Source organism: Gopherus evgoodei, chromosome 4 (genome assembly GCF_007399415.2).
Source record: "Gopherus evgoodei ecotype Sinaloan lineage chromosome 4, rGopEvg1_v1.p, whole genome shotgun sequence".
NCBI classification, from domain to species: domain Eukaryota; kingdom Metazoa; phylum Chordata; order Testudines; family Testudinidae; genus Gopherus; species Gopherus evgoodei.
In genome coordinates this window covers 117493358-117505578 of record NC_044325.1, presented here as the reverse complement: position 1 = coordinate 117505578, position 12221 = coordinate 117493358, and the positions used below count along the sequence as shown (strand labels likewise).

Genomic DNA, 12221 nt, shown 5'->3' with positions numbered 1-12221 from the left:
CATTCTTCCATCAGTTGGGCTTTCACCAGATAGACTTGTTCGCCACGCAATGCAACAGGAAGTGCCAGCAGTTTTGCTCCTTCCTGAATCACAGTCTGGGTTCCATCACGGACGCGTTCCTCCTCCAATGGGGGAGATTATCTCCTTTACGGATTTGTGCCCATTCCGCTCATTCACAAGGAACTCCTCAAGATTTGGAGGGAATAAGTTTTGATAATATTGATAGCTCCAGCCTGGCCCCACCAGCACTGGTACACATTGCTCTTGGAAATGTGTGTGGAAGCTCCAGTCAACTTGCCATTCTTCCCGGACTTACTGACTCGGTACCATGGCCCCCTCCAACACCCGAACCTCGAGCCACTGCACCTCACAGCATGGAAGCTCCATGGCTGAACCCAGTGGAGCTCTCTTGCTCGGACCAGGTTGGACAAGTCTTCCTTGGCAGTAGGAAACCTTCCACCAGGACTACCTACCTGGCCAAGTGGAATAGATTTTCAATCTGATCGGCAAAGCACCATTCGTCCTTGACGCTCATCTCTGTGCCTCTTATATTAGACTAACTCCATCTCAAGCAGCAGGGGCTGTCCATGTTGTCAAGGGTTCACTTGGTCGCCATCTCTGCATTCCACCCAGGCGTAGAGAGGGCTGCTCGGTCTTTGCTAACCCTATGGTCAGCCATTTCCTGAAAGGTCTTGACAGGCTATACCCTCAAGTCAGGCAGCTGGTACCGACCTGCGACCTCAATCTGGTCTTTCCAAATTGATAGGGTTGCCCTTTGAACTGCTGGCGACTTGTTCCCTGCTTTACTTGTTGTACCAGGTGGCATTTCTGGTAGTGCTGTCCTCAGCCAGGCGGGATTCTGAGCAGAAGGCCCTAACATCAGAGCCCCCTTACACTGTGTTCTATAAGGACAAGGTTCAGTTCTGACCACATCCTGCTGTCCTCCCGAAGGTTGTCTTGCTTCACCAGATAGGAGAGAAGTAGATCATATTCCCTCAGGAGCTTTGGTTTTCTTGTTAAACATTTTTTTTGTGATCCAATTATACATAAATGAAAAATAACCAGAAAAGGGCAATTTGATCTTTGGGGAAAATAGGAAGGTACATGGAACACAGATTCTGTTTAAGCAATCATTGTTACCTAGATGCGTACATGTAGTTTGCAATAAAAACCATACAAAGGGGAATTCTCTTAAAATATAAAATACCGACAGTTATTTTGGGATCATAATAGCAAGTTTTGATTTGTACGCTAACAAAAGAACACTTTTAGGCCCTGCCTAATCTATGTGAAATTGCTGTGGATATTCTTTTAGGGCAACAGAGTTGTGGGCAACATTATTTGAAATCCCAGCTCAGCTGAATTAGCAGCCTGGAAATTTTCCAGGTCATCTAGGAAAGTCGTTTGTAGAAGTGTGAAGAGTTCAGGCTATATATTGATTGCTGGATAGTGTTCAGTGCAGATAAGCAGTAACATACTTTCTTTTCCAGCCTCTATTGATCTTCTGCTGGGGTCAGTTACAGCTTAATCCTTCAATTCCTTAACTCTTGATTTTTGGGAGCTTGAAGTTTGGCCTCTATAATCCTGTTAGGTCCTTTTTTATCTCCCCCCTCAATTCATGAGAAATTTTTAAAAGAAACAAGTGCATAACTTGGTTATTTCCCAACCAAAAGTCATTTGCACAGCTTTACCTGCTATTAATTATGGCAATCTTTCTGCCATTAGCTCAGATGCATTCTCTGCTTTCACTCAGCACATTCATAGCTGCTTTGGGACCTACAATACATTGCACTCTTTATAAATAAGGAAATTCCTACCCCTGAGGAAAAGTAAGAAAATGAGAGAGGAGATCTGGGAACCAACCTTTGAGGTAAGCAAAAATATTGGGTCTTAAAAGTCACGTAGGTATTTGTTTGCTTTTTAATTTCTAGACTTTTTCAGAGGTGGAGTGCAAACTGAATGATGCTATTTAGTGTACAGAGTTTATGAACTCCTCACATCACCAACAGCTTGCAAGCTATTTGAACAAACCAGTGAACACTTACCTAGGTGGGGACACAGAATCACTAGTTTGAAGGCATGCTTCTATATTTGAGACATTTTCCACTGCACATGTTCAGTATTCAATTATCAAATGACTACTTAAATCAAATCCAAAGTCAATTAAAAAAAAGTAGCGACTTACCAAAAAAAAAAGAAAAAAAAAAAAAGTGAGGTTAGAATTTTTAGGTTTTTTTTTTACAATGGAAAAAGTGTAAATTTTTTTCTGTCATTACTCAGACTAGGGAAGGAATTTTTTCTCAGTTTCCAAGTAAAAATTGAACATCCAAATGAAATATGGAAAGTTTATCTCAAAAGTGAATATTTTGACCATTAAGCATGTCAGTTTTGTGTGTTTATATCTCAGACTGTTTTGCAGCCTGATATTGCTCAGGATCGAGCAATGACAATAGTCCACAATAGGAATGCTATAATAAAGCACAGAAGCATTTTCCATCTACGAAGTGCTTCAGTTATTAACCATCTAAGCCTCACAGCACTCTTACACGGCAGGCAAGTAGTATTGTTCCCATTGTACATGGGGAAACTGAGGTGGAGAGATTAAGTAACCCGCTCAAGGCTTTAGGATGAATCATCAGAGCAAAGTTTAGAATTTGTGAGATGATGATGATGGCACACAGTCACCAGGTTGTACTGTGTCCCTCTCTTGAATATTTTGCTAGGAGAAAACTAACATATTGAGCACTAAATCAGGATTCCCCAGCATGCTGAGTGTTGTATTAGGCAAAGTTTTCAGCAAATGAATTCTTTGATCCCCCAACAATCTAATGTTGATAAATCCAAAGTAACGTATATTGGAAAACATAATCCCAACTATACATGTAAAATGATGGGGTCTAAATTAGCTGTTACCACTCAAGAAAGAGATCTTGGAGTCATTGTGGATAGTTCTCTGAAAACATCCACTCACTGTAGAGCGGCAGTCAAAAAAGCAAACAATGTTGAGAATCATTAAGAAAGGGATGGGTAATAGGACAGAAAATATTATGTTGCCCCTATGTAAATCCATGGTACACCCACATCTTGAATACTGCATGCAGATGTGGTCGCCCCATCTCAAAAAGGATATATTGGAATTTGAAAAGTTTCAGAAAAGGGCAACAAAAACGATTAGGGGTATGGAACAGCTTCTATAGGAGGAGAGATTAATGAGACTGGGACTTTTCATCTTGAAAAAGAGATGACTAAGGAATGACATGATTGAGGTCTATAAAATCATGACTGGTGTGGAGAAAGTAAATAAGGAAGTGTTATTTATTGCTTCTCATAACACAAGAACTAGAGGTCACCCAATGAAATTAATAGGTAGGAGGTTTAAAACAACCAAAAGGAAGTTTTTTTCACATAATGCACAGTCAGTCTGTGGAACTCTGCCAGAAGATGTTGTGAAAGCCAAGACTATAACAGGGTTCAAAAAAGAACTAGATAAATTCATGGCGGCTAGATCCATCAATGGCTATTATCCAGGATGGGCAGGGATGGTGTCCCTAGCCTCTGTTTACCAGAAGCTGGCAATTGGTGACAGGCTGAATCACTTGATGATTAGCTGTTCTGTTCATTCCCTCTGGGGCACCTGGCATTGGCCACTGTCGGAAGACAGGATACTAGGCTAGATGGACCTCTGGTCTGACCCAGTATGGCTGCTCTTATGTTCCTGATGCTGATTGATCAGAAAGATAACAAGTTACAAGGCTTTTCATATTGTACCAACAGTACCACCTTCTTGCAAATAAACCTGTTTGTGCCCCTAGTTTTATTAGCTGCATTTAAATTTCTTTCTCTGTATTTGGTTCTACTCACATGTTCATCATTTGAGGCTTGCAATGCTCTTCTGTGGCTTCACTTGTAGCCTGTGTTAAGAGTTTATGGCACATATTTGAACTGGCAACTGTGGATAATTGAAGGGATAAACTGTTATCCATGTTCCAGGCCTGTGTGACAAGGAGGCAGAAGTCTGTCTCACCACCGTCGCCACCACTGAGGAGTTTGTGGTTTAACCTGGTCAATGGCATGGCTGTGGCGGGAACTAGATTGCTTTCACAGATGATCAGATATGTTTTGTATTTGCCCAGTCCACTTTCCGCCTCTGTCTTTATATCCACTTTTTCTTTGAGTGATGGTTCTTATGTGCATGGGCAGTGTGTGGAGCCCCACTTTGGGGAGACTAGCCCCCGGCTCCACCTCTTCTGCCAACCCCCTGCCTCCCCCCCCCCATGCTGAAGCCCCCAACCCTTTCCCCACTGCAGCCGGAGCTCCAAGACACCCTGTCCCCCAGCAGCTGGAGCCTCGAGACCCCCTGCCCCTCCCCCCCGCGGCCAGAGGAGCCCCAGGCCATCCAGAGCCATAAGCACCCACCCCCCAAACCTGCTCATAGGAGCCCCGGTCTGGTCGGAGCCCCCACAACTGTACTTTCCCTCCGTAGGCCCCAAGCTGCCCTGTGAAAATTTGAAATCTCTCTTCTGTCTGTTGGAGGAACCACTTCAGCTTTTGCTGTGCCCCATCCACATTCCGGGGCAGTTGAGGTGGTGGTATGTGTTGCTCAGCATTCCGGGTTCATCAGTAATGTCCCTGGAGTCCAGGAACACAGGAAGCTGAATAACCCATACTGCCGCCTTGGCTGCCACAGAATCTGGCTGGGGCATAATGAAAAGCAAAAATTTCCCACTCCAAACCTGCAACCAGGGTCCCACAGCAGCAGCTGCGCTAGGGGAGGCAGAAACTCACCCGGCTGATTATGCTGGCCTATGTGTATTCAACACATAGGTTTGCATGTGTACCATACGCCAGAGTCTGCAGATTTTTAGTAAACAGCGTCTGTGCTCTACCCTGAGGGCATAAAGGGCAGTGCGGACCAATGCCTCTCCAGTTCTTTTTTTGCTGCTGCATGGCCTGAGTCAGAATTGTCTGTGCCCACTTTGATCTTCCTCTACGTCAGGGGTAGGCAACTTATGGCACGCGTGCCGAAGGCGGCACATAAGCTGATTTTCAGTGGCACTCACACTGCCCAGATCCTGCTCACCGGTCTGGGGGGTTCTGCATTTTAATTTAATTTTAAATTAAACCTCTTAAACATTTTGAAACCTTATTTATTTTACATACAACAATAGTTTAGTTATATATTATAGACTTACAGAAAGAGACCTTCTAGAAAGATTAAAATGTATTACTGGCACACGACACCTTAAATTAAAGTGAATAAATGAAGACTCGGCACACCACTTCTGAAAGGTTGCCGACCCCTGCTCTGTTAATACCTATAAACCATCAACTGTAAGTAGTTTTTAGTAGTTTAGACTTAGCTAATGATAAAACCACTAAAACCACTTAGTTTTCTCTACCTCAGGGAGTTTATCCCTGCAGATAGAGACTATTGCAAGAGGGACTATGTTCGGAGCTGTGTTCTGCCCTGTTCCTTCTCTGTCAGTGACAAACACCAGTTCTGTCTTTATTGTCACCAATTGCAGTGTCTGCCCGTCTCTCTCCCTGAACTCGTGAAGGACGAGAACTCCACTTGCAGAAGCACCTCACGGAGCAGGCTATGAGGCCCCGTTTGGATCCAGTCTGGGGCAGCCCCCCCTATAGTGTCTTCAGGCCGCAATCAGCACCCCTCTGGAGTAAAGGCCAAAACACTTAATCCTAAGAAACCCTTTCATCAGAATAGAGGATATGACCATAGGCATAAGTAGAGATCCCCATCCAGAACTGCCTCTAAGACAAAGGCTCCCTCCCCATCTCAGTCCAAGTTGGATAAGTTCTTGCACAAGGGCCCTAAGGAGTTAGGTTTGCATAAACTTCCTTTTCAGCAGGGTAAGGCATGAAGGAAGAAGGATCCAGTGGTATCAGCTCCATCCCACAAACCAGAAGATCGATACTCACCAGACCCATTTGTGAGTTCCACACTGGACCCCCTTTGACAGTTCTGACACACTCCTTATGCGATCCTCCAAATACTAGACCGTTTGACAGCCCAGATCTACTGTCCCCTCCTCAAGGGAATCGTCAGGAAGGACTGGAAACTTTACCTCATCAGAGGATATTTTGGCTTTCTCCAACCCAAAGTCTCCTCTTGGGCCTGGTTCTCCTTGGAGACATTACTACTTCTGAAGAAACCACCTTGAGGAGAAGGAGATCCTCACCTGTTGCATCCACAACTTGGAGCATCCTTCCACCGGTATTGATTGTACCGCCAATAGAGTGGGAGCCTATTTCATCAAGCGAATATGATGCTTCAGATGTGTATACCTCTTCCCCTTCTGAAAGGAAACAAACCTAGACAGAACACATGGAAAGTATTGGAACCATCCAGCTCCTTTGGGATATGGCTACCCAAACATAGAGTGCACATGTTCAACGACAGTTCAATCTGTTCTCAACCAAAGCAGGAAGGAGTCTACTAGGCAATGCTATGTGGCCAAATGAAAGCATTTCTCCTCTTGGTCACGACAAAGCCTGTTATCCCCAAGATCTGCTGGGAATCCTGTTATTAATACATACTAGCCGTTAAGACATTAGGCTTCTCTGGGACCATCTTGCAGCAATCAGTGCCCTTCATCTTCCAGTTGATGACCAGACTATCTTTACTCATCCTGTGACGACTAGATTCCTGAAGGGACTACTTAGAACTTTCCCAACAGTGGTGAAATCCACACCGCAAAGGGTGTCTCATCCTTTATTTTCTCACCAAAACTCCCTTCTAACCATTAGTCACCTTTTCTATATCTCATTTCTCAATGGAAGTCGCCTTCCTAATTAGCATCACATTAGCCAGGGCCACTTGTGGCAGATCTGCCCCATACCATTTCTCATAAAGAGAAGGTTTCTCTTTGCCTCGACTCAAAATTCAACCCTTAGTAATTTCAGAGTTTCACATGAATCAAACCATCCACTTACCGGTATTTTTTCTGAAACCTCATGCCTTTGATCAGGAGAGAAGGGTTCACCTTCTAGATGTTTGATGGGCTCTGGCATTTTACCTACAGAGTATAAAAGCGTCTAGGAAAATACTTAGACTTTTTATCACTCTAGCAGGGCGATGAAGAGGTCAAGCTCTATCTGCACAGAGACTTTAAGTGGATCTCAGGTTGTATCATCCTTTTGTTACCAACTCGCTCAAATTCCCGCCCCATCCCAGAAGGGGTGAGATCCCATTCCATCAGAGAGCAAGCAACCCCTGCAGCATCTCTGTGAGATGTACCTTTACTAGATAGATGTAGGGTGGCTACCTGGAGCTCCATACATATCTTTACTAAAAATTACACCTTGTTCGCACCCATATCCTATTCGACTACTACTTACAAATCGCCCATGTGTTCAAAGTACATAGAGACCATCACTTTAATAAGAAATGGAGGTTACTTACCTGCAACTGGAGTTGCTTCGAGATGTGTGGTCCCTGTCTGTATTCCACTACCCACCATCTGTCCCCGCTGTTACAGATCATGACTAGATTTGCAGTAAGAAAAGGAACTGGAGTGGCATCGGTCTGCACTGTCCTTTGCATCCTCAGATCAGAGCACGAGGAGAACTGTGTGTGAGCAGACCAATGCACACTGCTTACTAAAAATCTCCAGACTCAGGTGCACGCATGTGTGGAATACGCAGGGATCTCACATCTCGAAGATCCTCCAGTTATAGGTAAATAACTTCAATTTACTCAGTAGATCTTCTTCTTGCTCTCTGTTAATGTGTAGTCAGAGGCATTCAGAACAGTTTCTGCTTTTTATGCATGTTGCTAACCTGTGCATTTAAATCAGCTTAGCAGATATAATTCTATTGCAGTAGACAACCAGAGATCCCAGTCTGCGACCAGGATCCCATTGTGGTTCAGTGTACCTATATAATAAAAAGATAGCCCCCGCCTCAAAGAGCTAAACTTATGAGAAGATAGAACAGTTGGAGCAGAAAACTGGGGCTGTAGGGAGGAGATGACAGCAAACACCTCTGCTAAAGATTTAATAGCAGGTGATGTAGTAAGGTTTACTGCTCAGATTTTGCTTTATACTCGGGCTTGACAGAACTCAGTTTGTTTTTTGTAACTTTGATGGATAATATCAGTTTATTTTTAAGCATTTTTTCAGTTTTTATTGATTTTAAATTTTCACAGCTATGGGAAATTATGGGGGAGACACAATTATTTAATGACAGACATTGAGAAAAGCTTTATACATTGTTAAAACACATTGTCAGCATAACATCAAAATATACAAAATAAATATCCTTAAATCCACAAATCATACATGTTTTTACTACTCATTTGCCAGTCAGTTTGTAACAAATCTAATTTAGAGGTCTAAATCCCTGGATTTTGACTCTAGTTTTCTCATGCAGCATTTTTCTTTACCTATCTGTAAATTTCTGTTATTGCTGGAAATACTTTTTCATTGCTTTGTGTGTGTACAGTGATATTGATGTTAGCATTTACAGATAAAAAGCTGATTCTTCCAAGGCTACTTTTACTACAGTATCCGCTGTAACTGGGAAACTAAATGAACAAAATACATTTTCCAATGGAGAATTCTTGCTTTATTGTGTCTGTTTACCACTTCAGTAATGCACCTCCCCCCATCATTAATGGGAATTAACAAGATTCTTCCTTTGGCCTTTATATTTACCTTTTTAGGAGTCTGCGTATGTGAATTTTAAACAGTGTAATCCCTATGTTGTGCTGGCAAAAAAACATGCACACCAGGAGGATTGTTTAATATGTTTGTGTATTTACTTTGTAATTGTAGCTCATCGAAACAAAAAAGGAAAACAACGAACACGATGCAATTTTGCTAAGCAGCTGTAATACAAAAGTTAAGTCCCTTCAGTATTCAGATATTTACAATCAATCTTTTGTTGCTGCCTCAAACATTTTAAGGTTTTATTTTCCTCATAAACTAAGCTGAACTACTGAATAAACTTTGTAATGTCTTTTCAAATGTGAATGCTAGGGCTAATGGATGGTTAATGTTCATGCACTTAGTATCACTTGCAATCATTTGTGTTTGCGAGCAGCTTTCAAAATGCGGAGTCTGATGTGAAGGATGGACCTTTTTAAGGCCTTGGTCTGGAACTGATGGATGTATTGGCAATGAGCAGTTTGTAATTAAGTATGGTTCAGTAACTTGATACATTATCTCTTAATGATGCTTGAAGGCCCAAAGGAGAGTAAACAGGCTGAATATCAGAATGTGGTTAAGGCTCTGCTTACCACATCTCCTCCCTCTGTAAGAGGTTATGTAAGGAAAGTCAGGTTCTTCAAATTATCCCAGTGTAACAGCTCTGGGCTGAGCAGGCACCGCAGGGTTCTGATAACTTCAGTAGCATGCTGTGCTGAGGCTGCTTATGGTGTTTGCATAGCAAGGGCCATAACAGAGTACTTCCTGCAGCATCGGGGAGGGAAAAACTCCCTGCAGGGAGGCTAGGAGAGGGGGAAATACAATCTTTCCAGTGGAAACCTATGAAGAAAGACTAATTTCTATGTGGATTGAAAGGTGCTCTTTGGGTTGCTATTGTATCTTGTTTCAGTGGGAGGATAGAACCTTCTGCTTTAGCCACTTTAAGGAAAGAATACAACCGTGTCCAGTGTTGCACTTTGGAGGGGCTCGAATGTAAAATGGAGACATCCCATCTTAATCCTATGGCTGCCGTGCACAGGAGGGTTCCGAAAGGAGCTTTCCCAGCTACTGGACAGAGGAATAAAACTGCACTGCTCCATCTCATTTTTGCAAGTACCAGTTTTCTTTAGCAGCTCTCTCCATTCCTTAGCATGTTAGTAATGCCAGTGATTGTCTGTTAATTCCTGTTCAGGTTAGTATACGCGCTCTGGGAAATTGCTCTTAAGGATCTAGTCTCCTTAATTGGTGTCTGTGGCTCTGATTAACTTTAATAATAGTTTCATATGCAGATGGAGAATGGTATAGCGTGTGTGTGTGTGTGTATCTGTTAAATGGAGGAGGTCACATTTTAGCTTTCCTGGTGTAGGAACAGATGTTTGTTACTAAGTTGTTACTTTTGAACCATCTACCAAGAGGCTTTTCTAAGTCAATTCCATTAGGACTTTTCACATGCTCCAGAGAATCCCTTTTAAAATCCTACAAGAAAGAGCTGAGAGCAGTTTGCTTTTAAGGCTTCTGCATTAATAGAGACTATTAGTGTTGTTTAGTTTATGGGTATACTGGTTAGAGCTTTTAAGTGATAGATCACAATTCAATGTGTAGCAGTGGGGAGAGAAGTGTTGTTTGACTTCCATAGTTTTTATATATTTCCTGACTCTGCTGAATCCATTTAGAGCACAGAGAACAGATTTCTCCCCCCCCACCTTTAAACAAGCTATTGGAAGGTTTGGTGATAGTTTGGGTTTTTAATTTTCTCATGTTAAGCCACCTGTGAAATAATTACACTCAGACCACAGTGCATTTCTGCTTTTGAAATGCCACCAGTTTTAGCTGTATATATTGGTCTGGAGAAATCTGCTTGTCCGGTTAAATCTGAAATACCTAGTCATAGCTGTTACTGCTCAAACTGGAAAGCATACTGCATTATCTCTAGTTGGTATCAGTTATAGATCCTAATACTAAGGCCTTGTCTGCACTACAAAATTAAGTCAATCTAAGTCAACATACAGCTACTGCAGCAATTACCTCGGTGATGCGTGTCCTCACCAGGAGCACTTCCACCAACTTAACTGTGTGAGGCATTGACAGCCAGAGGCCCCCTTGCCACTGCCAGGGGCTGACAGCTTGGGCTATAGGCCCTGTGGTGGCTGGGTTCTAGCTGTGAGTCCCGAGGTGGGGTTGACAGCCAATAGGCAATGCAAGTAACACAGTGTCTACACCAGAGGTGGGCAAACTATGGCCCGCGGGCCACATCTGGCCCGCCAGCTGATTTTAATCTGGCCCTTGAGCTCTCACTGGGGAGCGAGGTTGGGAGATGCTCCATGCATGCATGCAGCAGCACTGCATGGCTCCTGGAAGCATCAGCATGTCCTCCCCCCCGGCTCCGATGTGTAGGGACAACCAGGGGGTTCTGCATGCTGCTCCTGCCCCAAGCGGTGCCCCCATAGCTCCCATTGGCCAGGAACTGTGGTCAATGGGAGCTGCAGGGGTGGCGCCTGCGGAGGGGGCAGTGTGCAGAGCTCCTGGCCTTGCCTCCACGTAGGAGCTGCAGGGTGGACATGCTGCTGCTTGAGGTAAGCGCCACCTGGAGCCTGCACCCCACAGTCCCTCCCGTGCTCCAATCCGCTGCTCCAGCCCTGATCCCCCTCCCGCCATCCAAACCCCTTGGTCCCAGCCTTGAGCAACTTCCTACACACTAAGCCCCTCGTCCCCAGCCCCATCCCAGCGAGCAGTTACTGTATACTGAAGGGAGCAACCTTGTATTAGTGTGATGAGGGAGGAAGATGATTTAATGGGTCCTCTCTCAATTCTGTTCTCTGCAATAGACCGTAAAGACCCACCATTTTTCTCTGCCATTTTCTTCTCCTAGCCGCCTTTTCCACAAAAGATCATATTGTCAATGCCTATCCTTGACGTTCAGGTTTCTTCAGACTGCACCAAATGTTGACATTGATCCGGCATGGGCTGTAGAGCACAGGTATCTAGGAGTCTGCCAGTGCTAGTTTGGAAATATGCTGTGCTTTGATTGGAAGGGCATTTGCATCAGCGAGGGTTTATATGGGGGAGAGGGTTAAAAATTGAAAAGATGTGTGTGAAATTGGAAGTAGTCTTGCTAGTATGTACATACATGTGTGGCATGACCATGTTCTGTTACTCCGGCTGAACTATTTAATCATTTTATATGGAAGAAGGGAGTCCAATACAGTAGTTCACTGTTCAGTTACTGACTTGCTTCATCCTGATTTGTTTACAGATCTGTTGCATATGTTGACCAACTAGACACCCATTTATCTGTTTTTATTACATATATGTACTTTACTTATTAAAGTTTTTTTCTGATTTTTCTTTGACCTACAGTCTGCCTTCAGATATACATGTGGAGCCCTCCATGACTTCTGTGTACGTATCTGAGGGAAGAATTTGGCATTTCATTTTTATCAGAATAAATGCTCAGCCATTTAGCAATCTAGCTGGCATGCAGTTTGGTATAATGTAAGAGCTGTGCTGTAGCAGGACGGCTTAATAATTTTAAAGTATTCACATTAAAAACTTGATTTT

General features: G+C 43.4%; 1 protein-coding gene across 1 annotated transcript in view; it reads left to right on the top strand.

Annotated features, from left to right (window-relative positions):
• LOC115650561 (USP6 N-terminal-like protein) overlaps positions 1-12221 on the top strand; it is a 206900-nt gene that overhangs the window by 124673 nt on the left and 70006 nt on the right.